We start from the raw sequence: 18,918 nt of genomic DNA, 5'->3' as shown, positions 1-18,918 counted from the left end.
ACCTTTTGGTAATATAGTTGTATTCGTAACACACAACCTTCCCGGTAGACTTTTGTTAAAAGCTGAGAATTCAATCGTGTGACATCTCTACGTATCTACACTTTCTAATCAAATATATTATGTACGCTCTCTATAAAAACACAAATCAACAAGCAAATTTGGTTAAGGTTATGAGTTCAGTACGTTTTATCTTGCTTGACAGTCTTCGAAATATGAATTTTTAGTCATAGTTTTTTATTTTATCTTTTTGCTTTTTTTAATTGCTTTCCGTTATACCTAACACAAAATTTGTTTACACACACACATATATATATATACATATATATATATATATATATATAATCTTATCTGGTATATATATATATCTGGTTGAACTCAGCCTCTGTACAAAAAGTTATTTTTAAGATAATGAGCACGTGTATATATATATAACCCGTTCAGGTATATACACCTACAAATGTGTTCCGATAATTGCGGAATGAGAGGTCGTTTTCGAGAGAGGAATATCTATCTAAACCAGATTGGCTAGACCAAGCTCACCGGCATTCATTTGGGCTTTTAAAACTTACCCATCTAAAATTTTCTGATTTTTTAGATTCTTGGTTTGCTTAGGTACAGTTACTATCTTTGATATTATGTTAATGTTTTTCGAGTTTAAAAGAGAAAAATATTTTGGTAAACATAATTCTAAGCGTTCTAGGATTGAACCTCGAACTAAATACGTGATTGAGACGAAAGGGAATTGCATTGAATAAACGCAATGTCAGCATATGCCAAAGGACTTATCGTAATAACTACTCGCTATGTAATAGATTATCATCGAGACAGCATCACTTGAAGTAGCTTAATTATCTGGGAATCAGCGACCCATTTCAATGTTTAGTAACAAATCAATATATAATATAAAATGAATGATCGTTCTCCTTCATGAGGATGTAGCTAACACGTATTGAATAATGGTGCTCGGTGGCCTAAATATATCGCTAATTAACGTAAAAACGTAAGTAACGTTTTAGCAAAAAATTGTCAGCCTAACTTTGTGCTTCGATACAGCGCTTACACCTGAGGTTGAAGATTATTATTATTATTTTATTGAACGATCTGAAATTCGTTCAGATTGATATTTTTAATAGAACTCGGTCGAGAAGTACAGGCATCGTCCAATTAAATAAGGCCATCTAGAAATTTCATAATTCCTAAATATTACTAGCTTTGAACAATATTTCCGCATCTAAACTATCTAAATATTTAAACGCGGTATTCTTGCATATGACAGATTGTTTCCCTCTGTACTGAAATTTTTACGTACCTTCTGAGGCTTGTGCTATGATAAGTGTCCACCGAAATACGTAGGAGTGTCGGAGCCATTACATATAGCTGAAGTATTCGATTTCGTATTTTCCTATATCCGATGGCGTGACGTTGCTGTGACTTAAAAATGATTTTCCTACTTGTGTTAGTATATGCTAACTTTTAGTAGAACTACGAAAAAAAAAACACCAAACAGGTACAGAGTCTAATAATAGTTAGACTAAAACAAGAACCGCGTTAGCGAAAAGAAGTTGCTAAACGGGTCGGAATATCGATGTGTGCTGTTGGCAATGTAGCCCAGAGGGTGACTGATAAAGTACTTCAGAGTTGGTACGAAGCGAGAGGATAGCATCATCATAAGAAAGGCCGATTCGTAACGGCTTTTCAACCGCATCAGAGAATGGTAAAGTACATAGTCGCTGTGCCTATAACGACCCTACGACATCGCAACGAAACGACTGGCTTTGACTGTCGAAAACAACAAGAACACCTTGACTAGGGTGCATAAAGAAGTACACGCGTTTCTTAATTATCCTAAATTGGGCCGTTGAAATGTAGGATGGACCGCGTCTTCAGACTACGACCAGTAAGTCTCAACGCGTCCGCAGGCGTGCAAAAGCTCTATTTCATCTAAACATCTGAGCAAAATGACAGTGTGGGCTGTGCAGTGAAGAAGCCCATCGTTTCATTAACGGATTTATTGGAAGAACGACGGTCGTGTCGACCAAAATGCTGCCTTAGGTACGTAGGTGGTTGCCGAACGGGAACGATGTCTTCATGCGTGATCACGCACCGTGTGATGGTGTTAGAGCTCTGACCTAGCCTGAAATTTCACCGATCGAAATCGTGTGACACGATGCCAAACGGAAGATCACTAACATCTCACAACTCAAGAACACAGTGCCTTAGAGCACGGAACGATGGAAATAAAGCAACATTCAGAGTGGACCGAACCGAATGAATACCGGTCTCAGTGGATGATTTTCCGTTTATGGTAATTGAATCATCCGAAGGCGAAAGGAAATAGCCTTTACATAAGAAAAATCGCTCGTAGATATATTGTTCAAGTGCCGAGCTATATCTCTATCGAGTATATATCAACTATGTATGAAATACCCTGGACACTGGCTAAGTTACTGCCGATATATATATATTACATACCCATCATAGTGCGGTAGTTTGGAAGGGCTAATCGTGAATATCTCGATGGAGGAAATCATAAATCAGATCCATTAGCTCTTTATGTATATTAGGATACTTTCTTAATCATTTGAAATAATTACTTGTTGCACGGTACGTTGAGACGCTGATGACGCGCTCTTCTACGTAGGGCGTCCGGTCAGTTCGGCAGTGAACTAAGCGCAGTACCTGTTACTGAGATTGCTAGATCAGCATAAAACGATTTGTACACAAGGAATTGAGCATATTTTATGCATTATAAAAGCCAAAGGCTTACGTAATGGTGAAAAAACAGGAGGACAAAAGTGGCTACCACCTGTTAAAAAGTTGAATCGTAAGTTCCAAAAAAAGCAGACGTTTGCAGACCAGCGTTTTGCGTTATTATTAACTTATTGACGTGATTTCGTATACTTTCCTTTTTTATTATATTATTAGTATATAAAGCACATATCAGGGTTTTACGATTGAAATCTGGTGGAGTGGCCATCACAACATCCAGACGTTAGACTAACTGATTTTGTTGTTCGGTCTGTTGCGGGGGTCGAGGTCATACGTTGGGGATATGTGTAACTAAACAGAGAGCAACAGCGTTGAGTCTGAACTAAAAAAGCGTGTACCTGGCAATTTTGAATGTTTGCCGCGAAATGATCAATACTAGACATATTTTATGATAACGATAAAAATAAGGTTGATAATTTAGTTCCTCTCTCAATCAGTTAAATCAGAAATAAGCATTAGCGTACTTATTTCAACTTCGGTTTTCAATTATAAGTCTCCTTTGCTATTCCCTCTCCCCCCCGCCCCCCCCCCCCTTTAGATATAAGTCAATGTTGAATTGTTTTTAACTTAGAGAAAACGTGCTCGTGCATTTCAATCGGACAAACGATTGCGGTTGAGAATAGTAAACGATTAGAAGCAAAACCGAGTGCCGAGCGCGGGCTTACCAAACCAGCCAGGTTTTCTGTGTATACTAACATGTAATTAATGTATTGACGTGGAAAGATTAGGTCTACATTCCGAACAAACGCAGCAACAATATATAAAAGCCAACGAAAGCGGCTTTCCCGGACGTTGTGCAGTATAGGTGATATTATTCATACCGCGAGTAACTTCACCCGCTATAATTTCAGCATGGACGCTGTAGATGTTTACTGTGTTATACTTGCTTCTTCTATAAATCAGGAATGAATATCTGAGTCGTTCGGCCTGTTGAAGGACTTGGCGTAGAAAACTTCTCTCCAATCTGCCCTTTTATGTTGATTGGCATATATTGTACTCAGTATGGACTCGACGTACCATACAATTTACCTAGTACAACATTCTGAACTGTTTTTTAGTGCTAGTTTTGAAGCTTACTCAAGAAAGCCATAATGCGGCTACGAATTTTTCCTCCCTAAGATACTTCGTTCCGTAACTGATTTTCTCAATTGTTGGAGAGAAGGCAAATAGAACCCTGTATCGACAAAAGATTTTGTCCTAGATCAGCCTTATATTTTGTAATTTTAATATTAAATTGGCTCCCAATAGGAATTCCGCTAGAATAGCAACTACGTCAGGGAACACGTGCAAAGAGTGCTTGGCATAACAGAGTCAAGTAATTGAATGAGTGAGCACTTTATTCAGACTAGACAATTCTATCATGACCTAATATTCGGACCCAGTATGCCATGATCACATAACGAGTTCTCTGATTAGAGATCACGTTCTGATTCGCTCTTCGTTACGCTATGTAGCGCAGTGAAGTTACCACAGGTAGACGATGCTCTTTCTTTCAAATTAATGTACAACATAATGAGGATAAACAACTTATCACGTTAAGCACTTTCAGAGATAATTTTGGTGTAATAAACGATCAAACTTTACCGGTTGCTATACGACAATTGTTTCACCCAATGGTACAGTATGTATGAACATACAATGACCGAACTTACCGATAAAATAATTAACCGTAATATCTCAAAAAATCTTCCTATGTTAGTAATTTTAACTTATAGTAGTTATATCGAGCTGATCACGTCTATCTTAAAAAAAGCTGTCATGTACTTGTTGTGTTACTGTCTCATATGATCTTTCATTATCCATAGCAATTCATCAATGGCCACGATGAAGCACGTCAGACATCTAAGAAAGCTTTAGGCGATTCAGTATTTCGAATTTTACGTCCTTTACTACTGTTAAGCGCTGCCTCAATGAATAGCTCTATTGCTATTTCTACAAAATCATAAAATGAATGATCCAAACCACTTGAGTCAAATCCATCTCACCGAGCATGATCACACTCCCTTTGCAGCTATGTGGACCACGCTCAACAGCATCGTTTTAAAGGTGATTTGAATTATATATATATCGGATATCGCGTATACGTTGAGTTTCTTTCTGTATCTAAGCAACTGTAGAGAGAACAACGACTGTACCCTATAGGCTTGAAATTTTTCGCATGGGCTAAAGTGGCCTTTCTTGATGGTCATGTCTATTCGATGTAAGCTCCGTATTCGTGTTACCTTATCGAGACTTGTTGGACCCTCGCTCAGTTGCACCTTGTACATAAATAGTCAATGGGGTGAAAATCTGACTTGTACGGCACTTATTCCAGAACGTGGTCGTAATTTTGCAGCCAGAACCGATGAAACACTTTGCTTGAAGAAGCATAGTCTTCGTTTAGATACTTCAACTATTCGCGATGTAGATTGCGCGGATGAACTTAGCTTTTCCGAAAGGGGTACGGTAGCATAACGTATTTTTTCGGTGGACTCTACATCCATTGGCTCAAAACTTACCTCTATATATCAAAGGCGCATCGAAGAGGGACAATCGAAGATGCGCCATTAATTTACTTCAAAGCCAACAACACAAATTGAATCTCTTAACTTCATTTCACTCAGAGAGCATATACGCCGCTCTGAAAATATACGCCGAGTACTTAAGGTATTCGTAAACAATCCGTATTATGATTGCTTTACTCACATAAGGGAATTTCGGTAGCGATCTGATCGAAACAGGACCTTCATCAAAAACACGGAGAAAAGTGACGTTAGAGTTTCCGCTGATTTTAGTCTATTGTGGACTTCCCGATCCTGTATCTGCTTCTTCTGCAACCGCATATTTTTCTATCTAACCGCACATTTTATAATCTCTGTGAGGGTTCGTCTCATATAGTGAGCTCAAATGATCTCCTTTCAAGTAGCGACGACGCCGCACCGTTTCTAGTCACAGTCAAAAATTTGTAAATAAACTGCTAGTGTATTTACTGTCATTGGAACAAGCTCCCATGTAGTAGTATCCGTTTCCAGTGAACACATTTATGAAACTGCAAGTTATATATATATATATCCCGGAACCCATATTAATGCATTTAGGCTTCATAAAAAGGGCGGAAAAAGTGAATCTTTGAGTGCGGTACTTGTTTCACCTATGGTGAAATCTTGGCCGCTGACGATTATAGATTTATCTAGCGATTCGAAGGCTTTTCCTTTAAAGATAATGAAAAGTACTAATTAACTTGATCATAGCAGGCCTCCTCATACATTGGAATCCTACATTTATGCAAAAAAGTAACTATCAACGAAGAAAAAAGGTCGGTTTGTGAGCTTGGTCCTACCATCCTGCGACTTCGCTGCAACATTTTCCGACTGTCAAGGCTGCGCACCGTCAAAAAAATCTTCGAACAATTCTAGCGTTCTCGTATATTCGTCTATTGCCGTGGAACGCCGCCAACGCTTTCCTACCATGAAATTTTTGCGGTTCGGACCTTCCTACTCCGTACGATATACGGCCGTTGGTTCCGCGTACAGCATTTGTCTAGTCTCATAAATAAATCGTGAAGCGGGCGCTAATATCAGGCCTGGGCTCGTCTTGTAAATAAAATTTACAAGTAGCGGGCCAGGCTTGGTTTGTTTTCGAGGTTAGTATAGAAAAGGCATGACAAAATTTTTAGGTTACGCTGTATGAACTTTTTCCCTTAGAGGAAGTAGGCCCACCGGGAAAATTTTTCTGTTGCAACAGGAAGGCTTTCAGCGAATTTATAAATGCCAAGCTGTTTCTGCTATAAGAGTTGAATATGAAACTCGAGTTCACGAGTTTACTTCGACAGAATTCGAAGAACGGCAAAATCATTTCATTAATTTCCTCACTGCGGCAAAAGCTACTTCATGTTCAAATAACTTGTAACCGCATGCCAGAGGGATCTGGCATACACTGCTGGAAGCGGTTTCAGTGAACTGTGTATATTCCGCATTATATCAGCATTATCCGGATTGACAACTGAAGTGCTGATTGGACCTCGGGCCTGCTCTCCAGCTCGATCACTTTGGATCTTTATAACGATACTGACCTCGCAACGTATCGACTGGCAAGCAATCGGTGCTGCGAAGAGGCAAGGAAAGTAGATGACCAGTGCGATCCCTTGCCCAAGCAAGGTATGTCAGCTGTACTTCCGCCGGCAATCGAGGTCCTGCTATCTTCTAACGGTTACATGTAGTTTAGGTTTGCTGGGAGGTGAAATCCTGTCCGATATGCGCACGAAAAAATTGCGACAACAAACTGCAAGTTAGCGCCAAGTATCTATATACAGCAGATAGGGCATAAAGTATAACTTTGTCTGTGATGAGTCACTCTCATTGGAAATTTGTGGTAGATCAGTACACGGTGAGAAATTCAGATCCTATCTAGAGTGGCATAGATATCTCACGTCAAAGAGTAAAGCGTTATATAAATTATGTGTAACCTGTGGTTAGTGCCGTGTTAATTTATTTCGCTGAAAATGTATTCGTCTGATGTTGTGCTGGTTATAAGTTCTACCTAAAAACGTATGTATTTATTTTTATTTATTGGTGTAATAAAGGATTCAAGTTGAGGCCGTTAAGCAAACTATAGAATTTTGATGGTTGCATTTAATTCAGGAGATTGCCATCTTTAGTAATTTCAGTGCCGGGATCGAGCTGCCTGAAGCGTTTGAAGAGCGGCTAAGATATTTGGATATATATATACCTACACAGCTCTTAACAATCATGCATTTAGATGCACAAAAAACGAACCACAATTTCATCTTTTCTTTGTTTTTTTTTTTGGAAAAAAATATATCCGATAGAAATCGTTCACTGATCCTTAAAAATATACCTATTTATGATAATGTACTTCGAGAATTAATAAGTAGCCTAATTAAGCACTCAGATGAGCCTATGCGCCATTGTGTTCGTCTTCCCCAGTGTCGGCCTCCGCGTTTTTCATTCCTTCGAAAGAAAGGATTGCAAATAAGGGTTCTAAGTTGTTTTGACCGTTTTTTGATGGACAGCTTTGATGAGCAGCCCTTGATTGGATCTCAAATGGCCCCAATTGCCAGCCGTTTCCTAACTTTTTCAATTTCCTTAGATGTGAACATAGGTATTGCCCTTTTCTCTGCATCTTGCTCTCCACAGTTTACTCTTTGTTGCCAGGCTAACGTCTCCTGTAAGGTACGTTTCAGCTATGTATGATATGGGACGAATGTATTAGGTTGCTTCCTACCAAGGTAAGGATCACCATTTTGTGAGGTCTTCGTATAGACTTAAGACAATATGTGTTTGATTATATGTACGTTCAAGTCACCTGCGTACTGTGTCGTTTTTTTAATCAGTCTCTTGACTCTTCTGGACCTTATGGTCCATCTTCCACGTCTGCCACTTCCGGCCTGAATTCTGTGGCTTTCTTGTCACATTTCCACCTGCTCCAAAAAATATGTATCTATGATCACTCTTTCCAAGTTTTCTTCCTACCACTTTCAAGTTGTGTATCCTGGGCAAAGATTTCTGACTAACAATTGTCAAATCAAAAGTATTCCTCTCTCTAATGAAAGGTGGAAGTGTTATCATTAATGATCGCCTCCCAATCCATCCTTGCCATTTAATCTTGTAAAATAGTCCTTTTTGTGGGAGTTTAGCTGTAATCCCAACAGGTCGATATTGCGCTAAGATCTCTAGCGATTCTAAACCTTCGATGCCGACCACATGTGTACTAGCCCCCTCTAGGTCCAATAGGAGCCTTGCAAGCTCTTGCTCATGTCTATTAGGCGAGAAGTAAAATACTATTGCCACTGAATCACCTTTCCTGTTTTTGTCTCTTTCATCGCCATGTCAGCCTTGGTCGTTCACTATAATGTTGTGTCTGTTTCGCTATTCCTACTGTGAAATAAGGAACGCATTTAGCTGCAGCTCCGTTTGATTTACTAAGGATTTACGCCCATCCATTGTCTGCTTTAACATGCCATATTATTACATATGTATGACACATATTATTTAACATACTAAGATTTGCTTAAAACGTCCTGATTATGTTTCTTCATTTTTGCAGTATTCATCAATCCCAATGTGATGAACTCCTATTTTTCTACCGCTGCTTCCTTGCTCGTGCACTCTCTGCTCTTCTCTGTTCCTAGTCTATATTCCTTAAAGGTTCGTTGCTGTTGCCCTTTCGCGACCGTCTCTGTAGTCTGCTTAATTCGTTTATTTATCTTACTTTGCCTTCTCCGACTGCGTCCAATTTTCATGCAGTTAACGCATCGCGGAAAGCAGTTGACATTACTAAGATAGATTTTCTTTAACGTAAGCAGTCTCCTAGCCAATAGTAATGGAAGAACTGCAACACTCGAGTTTTAGGTCCTGAAAGCCCATGTCCTTGCTATCATCCCTGTGAATACACTGATCTGAATACTGCTTCAACTCGCATCTAGGAAGGAATCAATACTCTTCAGCAGCACAGGCGTGCTAGACGTGTCGTCCTTCACCTCAACCTGTGCGCCTTGTTTAAGCACTTCTGCAAATTATTCAGTGCCCCCTTCTATTTCATTAACTTTAGTTCATGTGCCTTAGTAATCCTATCCATGATCACCGCAGTTTCATTTGAAGCTACGTAGTCCTTAGTTTCGCCATCGTCTTATAGCGTTTTTCTGAAGTGATCAAGCTTAGTCGAGATGATATTTTATATCTCAGATTATATTACATGGAACTACTTTATAAAGGCTTCATCAACCAGCATGTAGCAAGTTTAGCTGCTGATTCATATATAATTAAGATCAGAAAACTTATAAATAGTTGAAAAGCGTATAACCGTTTGAGTCTTTTATACATGTAAGATACACCCATTTGAGTAGCTCAGTAAAAGCGTAAATTGTATATAGAAAAGTTCAAACTAGCGACCCCTGCCTCCCTAGCTAGAGAGTCTGTTGTCCAAACTATTGGTCCATATTGAGCATAGAATCGTATAGCAGCTAGATAATGATAGTGTAAATCAAACAAACTTGGAACACTTGGTTAGCCTTTTATTTTTCAAGCGTTTATCAACGCGGTCATATTCACTATTTACTTAAAAATCACCTGTTATTGTTGCTGTTCAGCTCGTGATTCAACCTAAAAAACTTTGCTTTTTTCTACTCAGTACACTTTCTAATTGGGGTTAATAATCCTATAAATTACATCGTAAATTTACGTACCAGTCGGATAATCGAAGAGAAGCATATTAAGAAGGCCTACGTACGCATCCTTAAAGTGTCTTCCTTAGGAAATAAAGAGCAGATCCTTTAAGCTCGAAGGGTTACACGTAGATTTACTTAAATGGTCCTCTTGTTTCATGTCGTAACCTATGAAAGTAAACAAAAATTGTTACGACCACCTGCTGAAGTATTCGTAAACATACCTTTAAAAACAACTGCATAGCGAATCTCTCGTAAAATAGGCAAACACTTCCTTGTTTGTATCGAACCTTCCCCACCGATGGGAATAGATGTTCTTTCTATGTGGCGGACGGTGAATCAAATACGTACAACGGTTAGCGACAATCTTTTGTCTTGCCGATCACTTATATACTAGCAAGTTTACTTCGATATTATGTGTATATCTTTAATATGTTACAATTGTATAGTAGAAGTATCGCGTTTCAATGTAATAGGCAGTGAGAAAGAATTTTGGGCATCTGCGTATACAGTTTCGTCCATTTTCAAAAACAGTGAAGATGCATTAGGTTTTAGGAAATGGCTTGATGCGTGTTCCTCAGACCTCGACAAACAGGTGCAAAGATATTTTTCTTTATGAGGCAAAAGATGAGAGAAATGGTGGATATTTGATTTTCCTATCTTTTACTCATTATGCGGACGTGCTAGTTTACTATGCCTGTTGAATATTGAGCATTGCACGCACTTACGATTATATTTGAAAAAACATCGACGTATGTTCTTTGAAGTTATTAGTCCTGATAAACTTACCGCGGGCGCAAAACAGAATATTGATGGAATTTAGACATCTTCATTTTCATATTTCACTTGGGCTGCCTGCTTGAATTACTGCGAATAAAACTATTCCAACTGAGAATATTACATTTTCCATCTAGCGCAATATACCAGATTGAAACAGGAAGGAAGTTATGAGTGTTTAACGTCACTAAGTTGCTCGTAAAAGTTATGTGGCGCATTCGAATGGTAATTAGAGTTAGTTGGCATTTTTCATCTATAGTGTGTTCTAAGCCCATCCTTAGAATACGGACGTTATAGAAAAAGCTTCGATACCGTTCTAGCGAAAGAAAAATACAATATATTGTAGCTCTGTTTGACGTATATGACAAAAAAACAATTACAGTTAATTAGCGCTATTTTAACGAGCGTTCCCATGACGAGCTTAGTCAACCCCTTATTCGTAGGTTCGAACGATATTTTCGAAAGTTCTATGATAGTTTGAACAGTGTATCAATTAAAATCGTGCTGAAATTGTGCGAAACAACATGTTCATATTAGGAGTAATAAATCACTCCATATTGCACCTTTATTAAAGCTCGGAACTGTCTAGTTCCGAATTTTAGAGGCTAATGTCGCTGTAAGAAATGGCATTTAAAAATACCGTGTCCAACGTCCTAGTTTGTAACCAACATTACCTTACCACTCTGGTAAGGTTTAGGTGCAAGATTGAAGTTACCGTGTAAGGCCGACAAAATACGAAAGCTATGAATTCTCCAGCAGCTGTATCGCATTTATAGAGATAGCGTAGCTGTTTCAAGGGGCACGGTAGCTCTATAAATGGTAATGAAAATCTTTCAGGGGCTTTCTCTTCTGCTAAGTCTTCTTGGCATCCTCGGCAGACATAGTACTTTGGCCGCTTACAACAATCCTTAAAAAACATCTTTCTGTTCCCCTATTTGAGGCTAAGTCTTTCTGGGAGATTAAACTTTTTCTCACAGAGATAGATCGATGGTGTCTTTCTACGAAAAGCAGATAACAGCTTAACAAATTAAGGGGTTCTTAATGAAAGGGCTTACATATACTATAACACTCTGCCGAGTGAGAGGACCTTCTCGAAATCGATCCACTTGTATGTAAAGCGGTCATTTATGGAGTAGTTCATTTACTTAGTTTAAGTTTAGTTTCACAACTTACGATTACATAGAATCTAAAATAATGATCATTCTTGTAACAGATAAGTGGTTCAAGGTTGTGCTTTAGCAGGTTGCCAAACCTGCTGCATACAGTGATTTTACCTGCATTTTCAGAAATTCATGAAACTTTCATACTTTGATAACTTATGACGGTTTTTTGGTGAATTAGACGCTAACCAACGAATGTGAACATATTTCCCTAAATTTGTCACATCTTCTACTTCGATCGAACTTCACTCGGCTAACATTTTAGGAAGTTTTTTAATATGAGTCTATACGACCTCTACGCTATCATATTAGTGAAGCTGCTAAACGTGACTTCGTGGCCAGGCTTTCCCAATATTATCCTGCGTATACGTTGACCTGCCGGTATTGACCTGCATTTTCGTTTTGTATCATGGCCAATGGCTACAGTAGAACGACAATATCGTACTGGAAGATTTGTTCTAATTTTACAAGAAAACTTGTTTCGAGAGCTGATTGATGAGCCACTGCGAAGCTAATTACAATACACTATTAACCCATTAGCTTGTCTATAATACTAAATAAACGATTGTGAAGCAACAAGTGAACCTTGAAAATCAGGTTTCTTTACGATCTCACCCTAGGCTTACACAAACGACTGCAAAAAAAAAGAAGAAAAAATAACGTGCTAATATCTTTTGATGTAATTGTTTAAGGATGCATCATCTAGAAAAAAAGGACGCTCTCCACAATACCTCCACAAGCATCTATTTTTCGATATGATATTGTTTGTTAAGGGTCTGGCATTTGTCGCTTTGCATAGCAATGCTATAGCCACTCTTCTATAACGTTGCGGTGGGGTAATTTTGTTATTCTATCTTATTATGTATGGCACTTTCGGCTTAACGTGAACAAGCTTCTTTCGTGAACAGCTTTCGATAATACGATTCATTTTGCAATAATGACTGTAACGTACACCGCCTCACAAAAGCGAAAAAAAAAAAAAAAAAATGAACAAAAAATATGCCGTCAACCGTTGCAATTAGCATTAATTTACTCCTCTCATCGAATGGTCAGAATACTTCTGTGTTATACTGCTTTATCTTTGAAACTCGAAGATAATACCTTTGCTCAGCCTCAGCCTATTGTCGAGGTACAAGTCAATTTGATGAAGCAGCTTTGCTGTTTATTTGTGTGTTAATAAAGAAAAAAACCTGGTCGTATAGACCCCGTTGTAGGATTGAAATAGATTACTATGATTTTATGTAACTATGGATGTGTAGTCAAAGCGTGACGTGAGGTAAATGAAGCTCTATTTAGTAGAGTTTCATCTTTTCCATTATATGTTCGAAACGTACACACCGTTGAAACTATTGGCAACCTTGTGACCAACATCAATAGCCTTGTATAGTTGTTATCTTATTTTATAGTGATTTACTTTGTAAACCTGTTTTTGAAAATTTGTACCAGTTTTCAAGCCTGTCGAATGACCACTACTTTTCAAGACGGTCAATATCGGTCGGCAGTTTCTCGAAGCAGTCTCGATTTGTCCATGCTCCCAGATGGGACCGCTCAGTAGTCTGCAAGAGGAATACGCTTTTACTAAGAGAACTTCTACTTGAACCCTCTATTATACAGCATTCACGATTAAACGTACAAAACCTTGAAGCGCGAGCTTTCGTTTGCAAGAACTTTTATAAAGGCCCTCATATCATTGTCTGGGGTTTCAAGCAATATTTCTGAGGGGTCGAGCTTTCATGTTGGACCCGCCTATTTTCGAACGGCACTCCCTGAACTACTACCAACGTAAGGCAGGATTAGGAAAAGCAGCGCAAATTGTTACAAACATAATATGTCTGGAAGCAGGCAGATTTGGAACAGTGAGAAGAGCTTATGCATCTATCTGCCTGCTAATTTTAGGGATACGTTGTGGTGTAGGTTTGAACCTGAGCATGTACACACGGTTTATTTCGCGCTAGAAACGAGCCGTCTCACGGAATGTCTAACGGCGATACCCGATGCAGAACTCGAAACACAGAGAGAGCTTTTTGCAAATGATATTCCAGAATATGTTATAACTGTGCTTTCTCTATTTTTGTATTTTTAGTTACACTTACTATTTGTTTCTCGTAAATATAAACCCAGTTGAAACTTATGTCTATTCGACTCTACACTGTAGTATACACAATTATATGTGACTTCATTCAGTATATGAATTCTACAAATTCATCTCCTTATGTCACATTTATTTGCTTTTTGTCTATCGACTTTTCCTTTACGAGCTACTAACCGTGCTGGTGTGGATCTCAACTGCATGCCACCGTGCTTCAAGCTTCAAAGCCCTGTGAAAGTTACATAGCTTTTTGGACGAGCTTAAATCTATGGCTACTTGCAGATAGAGATAAGTATGCAGCGTGCGCTTGTACGATTCTTATTTTAAAAATAGAATTTCTGCAGTAGCAAAAAAAAGCATCGGCATCTGTCAAAGTATGAAGATTCCACTTTCCAGTTAATAGATTTCTCTGTTCTAAAATTGAATCCACCCAAATCACAAGCTAGTAAGATACTGTGAATGGAAAGGTTGTTTCTTTTTAATCTTATAGGCTGAGTGAAGCTTACAGATGTCGATAGACAACATAATTGCATCTGTTTATCTATCTACCTTACGATCGGCTGTTTGCATCTACCTGAAACTTTCCAGGACAATTATTTTGACTACCAACGCGTGTCCTGTTGTTTTAATCGAACTGTTGTCGTTCGAAGTGGCGATTTAATAAGCTCAGTCCAAGAGCTCCAAAAGACGCCTGTCAGGCATTATTTTTTCTTTATTTTTTGTGCTAGAAGGTGTTTTCAAGACAAAAAGAATTGCTTGCAAAGTCAAAAGCGACCGTATAGAGCCTTACTATTTTCCAGTTTCGGTTTAATCGCTTCAGAGCCGGAAGGTTTAACTTAAGAAATAAACCGTGCCTCAGCCTGCTACACCACGGGATCGACGAACAATTGCAGGCGCTTCCTAGACAAAGGACAACCTGGTCGATCCAAGAGCTCTCCGCAGAGCTAAGAGTGACCCAGTCGGTTGCATGTATTAAGAAAGATCGGAAGGAAAGGGAAGTGAATCCCCATAGAGAAAAATGTCAAAAAAGAAAAACAAAACTTTTGACAATATGGTTGCACGATAGAAGGGAAATCACTTCCCTACGACATCGTTACCAGCTATGAAACATTGATCCTTCACAATGCTTTTCAACGCGAACCAAAATGGTTGGATCAAACAAGTTCGATGCTACAAAAACCTATTAGTGATTAAAAGCTGTATGTCTGCATACGGTGCAATGAGAAGGAAGTGGTCTATTATGAGCTACTCATCTCCCAAAAATAACTACAGGATACAGTCACCTTATCCGTCTAAGCTATGGAATTGATGGAAAAAGCTCTGGACTGGCAAAAAACGACGCAAGGTGATATTGTTGCATAATGTCCCTGCAACGCGTATTGCTTTGATAATTCAGCGAATGCCAACGGACCTCCGGTGGGGAACCTTAACCCACCAGGAGTACATCCTGATATAGTTGCATCTGATTATTTTTGGTCTCTGTCAATGTAACATAAACAGAAACTTAAACAAATTATAAAAGAGGCTGAAATCCGTAAATGGGTCAACGAATGACCCGATTCCAAGTACGAAGCCTTTTTGCTTTAGAGCGAGAAATATCAGCTTTTAGATTTTGATCGACGGAAATCGTAAAAAGCAAATCACAACTTTGACCAAACTATGTTCGCTTGCCCGAAAGATGCAATAAATTTAAGTGGTTAGAAAACAACATGAACGTTTCACTTAGCCTAAAATTTGTTCCTTCTTGTCGATGTCAAACGATGAGGGTTTTCGTGAATGAACATAACTCTAAAACTCGAATCCCTCGTACAAAACGTCCTGATTCAGATTCCACAACAAACATTTTTGCAGTTGTCTTTTCAAAGATGCAAAATTTCGGTAGTTATTATTAAAGAATAGTGATGGGTGGCCATGTGAATAGCCTTAACATATTTGTCCTAAGAACAAAATCTGGCTGTCGGGACCACTATTATTATTGTTTTTTTTTTACCAAATATCAAAGTAGATAGAAGACCAGAGAAACATGGTTTACTGCAGTGTAAAGTACTTAGCCAAAAGACCGAATCTGTTTTCTGTGTGAAATACATCACTTAGTCAATGCTTTTAATAACAATAGTACCAAAGAACACCATTGTGATGCCATAAGATCGATATATTTTAATCTTTCGAACAAGCTCATTATTGAATCTGAATATTTATTATGGAACCTATTCAAAAGTAAATATCTTTCAAGATTTCAATTTCAATCATAATTGCTAATCCAGTTTAAATAGTTCACTCAACCCAACCTAATTACAGGATAATAGATAATATTAGCTACGAGAGTTCTGCCTCCTAATTGTCATTGTGGAGAGATGGTGAATTTGATGAATAAATAACTTGTCCACATAAATTTTGCAGTGTAGTTGTGTAATGTCGATCCTGGAACTTGAAGCGGCGACCTCCTCCGGTCTCCTTCTATTGAAGGCTTACCCATCTCTCTGTTTCGAGTTTTAAGTCCGGTATTGCCGTTAGGCATCCTATCTGATGGCTGGCTCCTAGCTATCACGAAATGATGTTCCAATGATAGCTTAGCGAGCAACGTATTTGCCTCCTAATCCTAGGAACACGTTGTGCGCTAGCTTCGAACCTGGGCGTGGGCACATGGTTCGTTTCGTGCTGGGAGTCGGTCGTCTGATGGAATGCCAAACGACGACACTGGACGTAAACTCGAAATCTAGGAAGCTTAACCATTTACACCAGGTCAAATTTGATGAATAACAGTCAATTAAATAATTTTCTGGCTTAGAATAGACTCTACGGAATTGCCTGTCCCAAGTACCGGCAACCTAGCACATTTCTATCAAGCAAAAGGCACGTAGGAACGAAGCTTCTTGTGGCAAACCTAATACAGAGCTGCGCATGGTCCAAAGTAGGTGTAATGTTTCGGTTCAGTGCTTCCATCGATTATTATTGCTGGGCACTGCATGAGCGACATTTGCTTTTTCGCCCCTCATACAGCGTCCAGCAGTCGGGCTGCTGAGGGATATTTATTTACTGATATCTAAGCAGCTATTTTTTTTTCTCGTGTAATGCAATGGGAGAAAGGTGGCCTTGCTAACCTGGCTCGGCTCCAGCTGGGCTGGAACTCAGCCAGGTTTTTTCGTTTCTCGTTGGCCTTGGCCTCGTCCTTGGGAAAAGTGCCTTTCCTTTACCTCCGTTAAAGGGTGGAGTTGCGGAGGACATCACAGACATAAAGGCGGGTTTTAGTATGTTCTGTAGGGACCGTTGCAGCTCGCAGTGCCGTTAGACGCAATCCAAATTCTTTGATTTTATAGTATATAGAAAGAATATAACATATATTTGAGTCGTACTGTACAGTCGTACTGTGTTTACTGTGTGATAAAATGTGCTTTAAACAATTTATTTCTTTTTATAATTTGTATATATATATATGTTAAAAAACATCGTTGTTAACAAACATAATATACAATAATCGCTCTTTATTTTGGTCTTCATAAGAATAATGAATTGCATGAATTGTTCCAGGAGACAACTTGTTTGCTAGTAATATAGGGCAAAAGGCATTGTGTTGGATTTTCTTTTAATTTGCAAACGATAAAATTTTTATTTGGAAATTGTCATTTTTACAATCTGAGCTCGAGAAAATGAGTTGGACTGATATAATAGCAAGTGGGCAGCCCATACGCTTACATTGGACCCGTCAACCTTGCAGTAGTTTCGCATTGCATAGTCAGGTAGGGTGCTATTGCGTGCGTTCAGTATGGTTTGTAGAACATGGAAAGCCTTTTGGTTCACCATACTATTTGTTTGTCGCTATTTTATGGCAATTACACAACCGTGGACCGGGAAAAGTGTGCACATGTGCAAAATATTTACGTGCTAAAGGCCTAAGACTGCCCTTGCAAAAGTTTACTTTCGATACGAATAATAAACAATATAGATAATTTGTTTTACTTGTACATGGGTCACAAGTAAACCTGAACTGAATTTGACGAACCCCTTTGTAGTTTGTGCGATAACAGCAAATGGACTTGCACCTTTTTGTGCGGAATGGTGCCCTAAACTGGTCCTAAAATTATTGGCCCTGAATAATCTCAGCATTGTGTGAATGGCGTTGTTTGTACTAATAATTCAAAATACAATAAGAATCTTAAAATGCATCGTGAAGAAAGTGGCAGGTCGTTTCATGCAGCCCATCAAGATACGGTTCTGCTTCTCTGCAGTTAAAAATTTAAATTAGAGTTAGAAATAAAGTGACTATTCAATTAGTTTTAACCCATATAAAATTGACCTTGAGCGACGTATTCTGGCGTAACAAAAATTTCAAAAAAAGCTGAAAAGCGCTCATAATTTTTTTGGTGGTATCACATTTGTAATACAAAGCTAAATATCTATAGAAACGTACGTTGATGTTGATACGCATTAGCAACAGGGTATTTGTAAAAAAAGAAGAAGAAGATTATACCTAAAACATGACGTTGGTACAAGTAAAAATTTCCGAAACAAGTATATTGACCCGGCTAAGGACGTGAAGCGCTCATAGAACTAAATTCAAAGGGACTCGGGACTTCAATTCGCTTGGGTTGTTACAATTAATTACCCGCCATCGATTTCTCTTTATTAAAAGACAATTCAAGGAAGCTACTCAGAAAACGAATCCTTTATCATACCTTTTTTTTTTTTATAGGATATTTACATTTCGTTTACAGGCACTAACTTCTGCTTCTATGTGTTTGCCATGGTAGGATGAAACTTCGGCCAGCGTTTGCTATCTGTATATACTAAACTCACGCTGCTCGTAGACCCTGGTCTGGCGTTGGTACTTCCTGTAATGTCACGTACAGTCCGGCACTACTTTGGCATCAGCTGATCATTTCAAGGTACTTAAATTTAAAAATGTCCAATGGAAGCCCATTTTTAAAAAAATGTGTAATTTTTTCTGTCGCATCGAACTAATT

The 18,918-nt window shown here is 38.6% G+C and overlaps 1 protein-coding gene across 13 annotated transcripts in view; it reads left to right on the top strand.

Annotated features, from left to right (window-relative positions):
- Positions 1 to 18,918, top strand: part of LOC111254808 (uncharacterized) — a 58,444-nt gene that overhangs the window by 25,394 nt on the left and 14,132 nt on the right. For 9 of the 13 annotated variants that reach the window (XM_086975860.1, XM_086975859.1, XM_022816051.2 and 6 more), the window contains one exon: positions 18,706 to 18,840. The exons of the other annotated variants lie outside the window; for them this stretch is intronic. The gene's annotated coding sequence lies outside the window, so the exon portion shown is untranslated. The remainder of the gene's footprint in view (positions 1 to 18,705; positions 18,841 to 18,918) is intronic. 13 annotated transcript variants of the gene reach the window in all.

Source organism: Varroa destructor, unplaced genomic scaffold (genome assembly GCF_002443255.2).
Source record: "Varroa destructor unplaced genomic scaffold, Vdes_3.0 BEIS01000007.1, whole genome shotgun sequence".
NCBI lineage: Eukaryota > Metazoa > Arthropoda > Arachnida > Mesostigmata > Varroidae > Varroa > Varroa destructor.
Note: the sequence above shows the minus strand (reverse complement) of the source record. Positions and strands in the feature narration are given on the sequence as shown.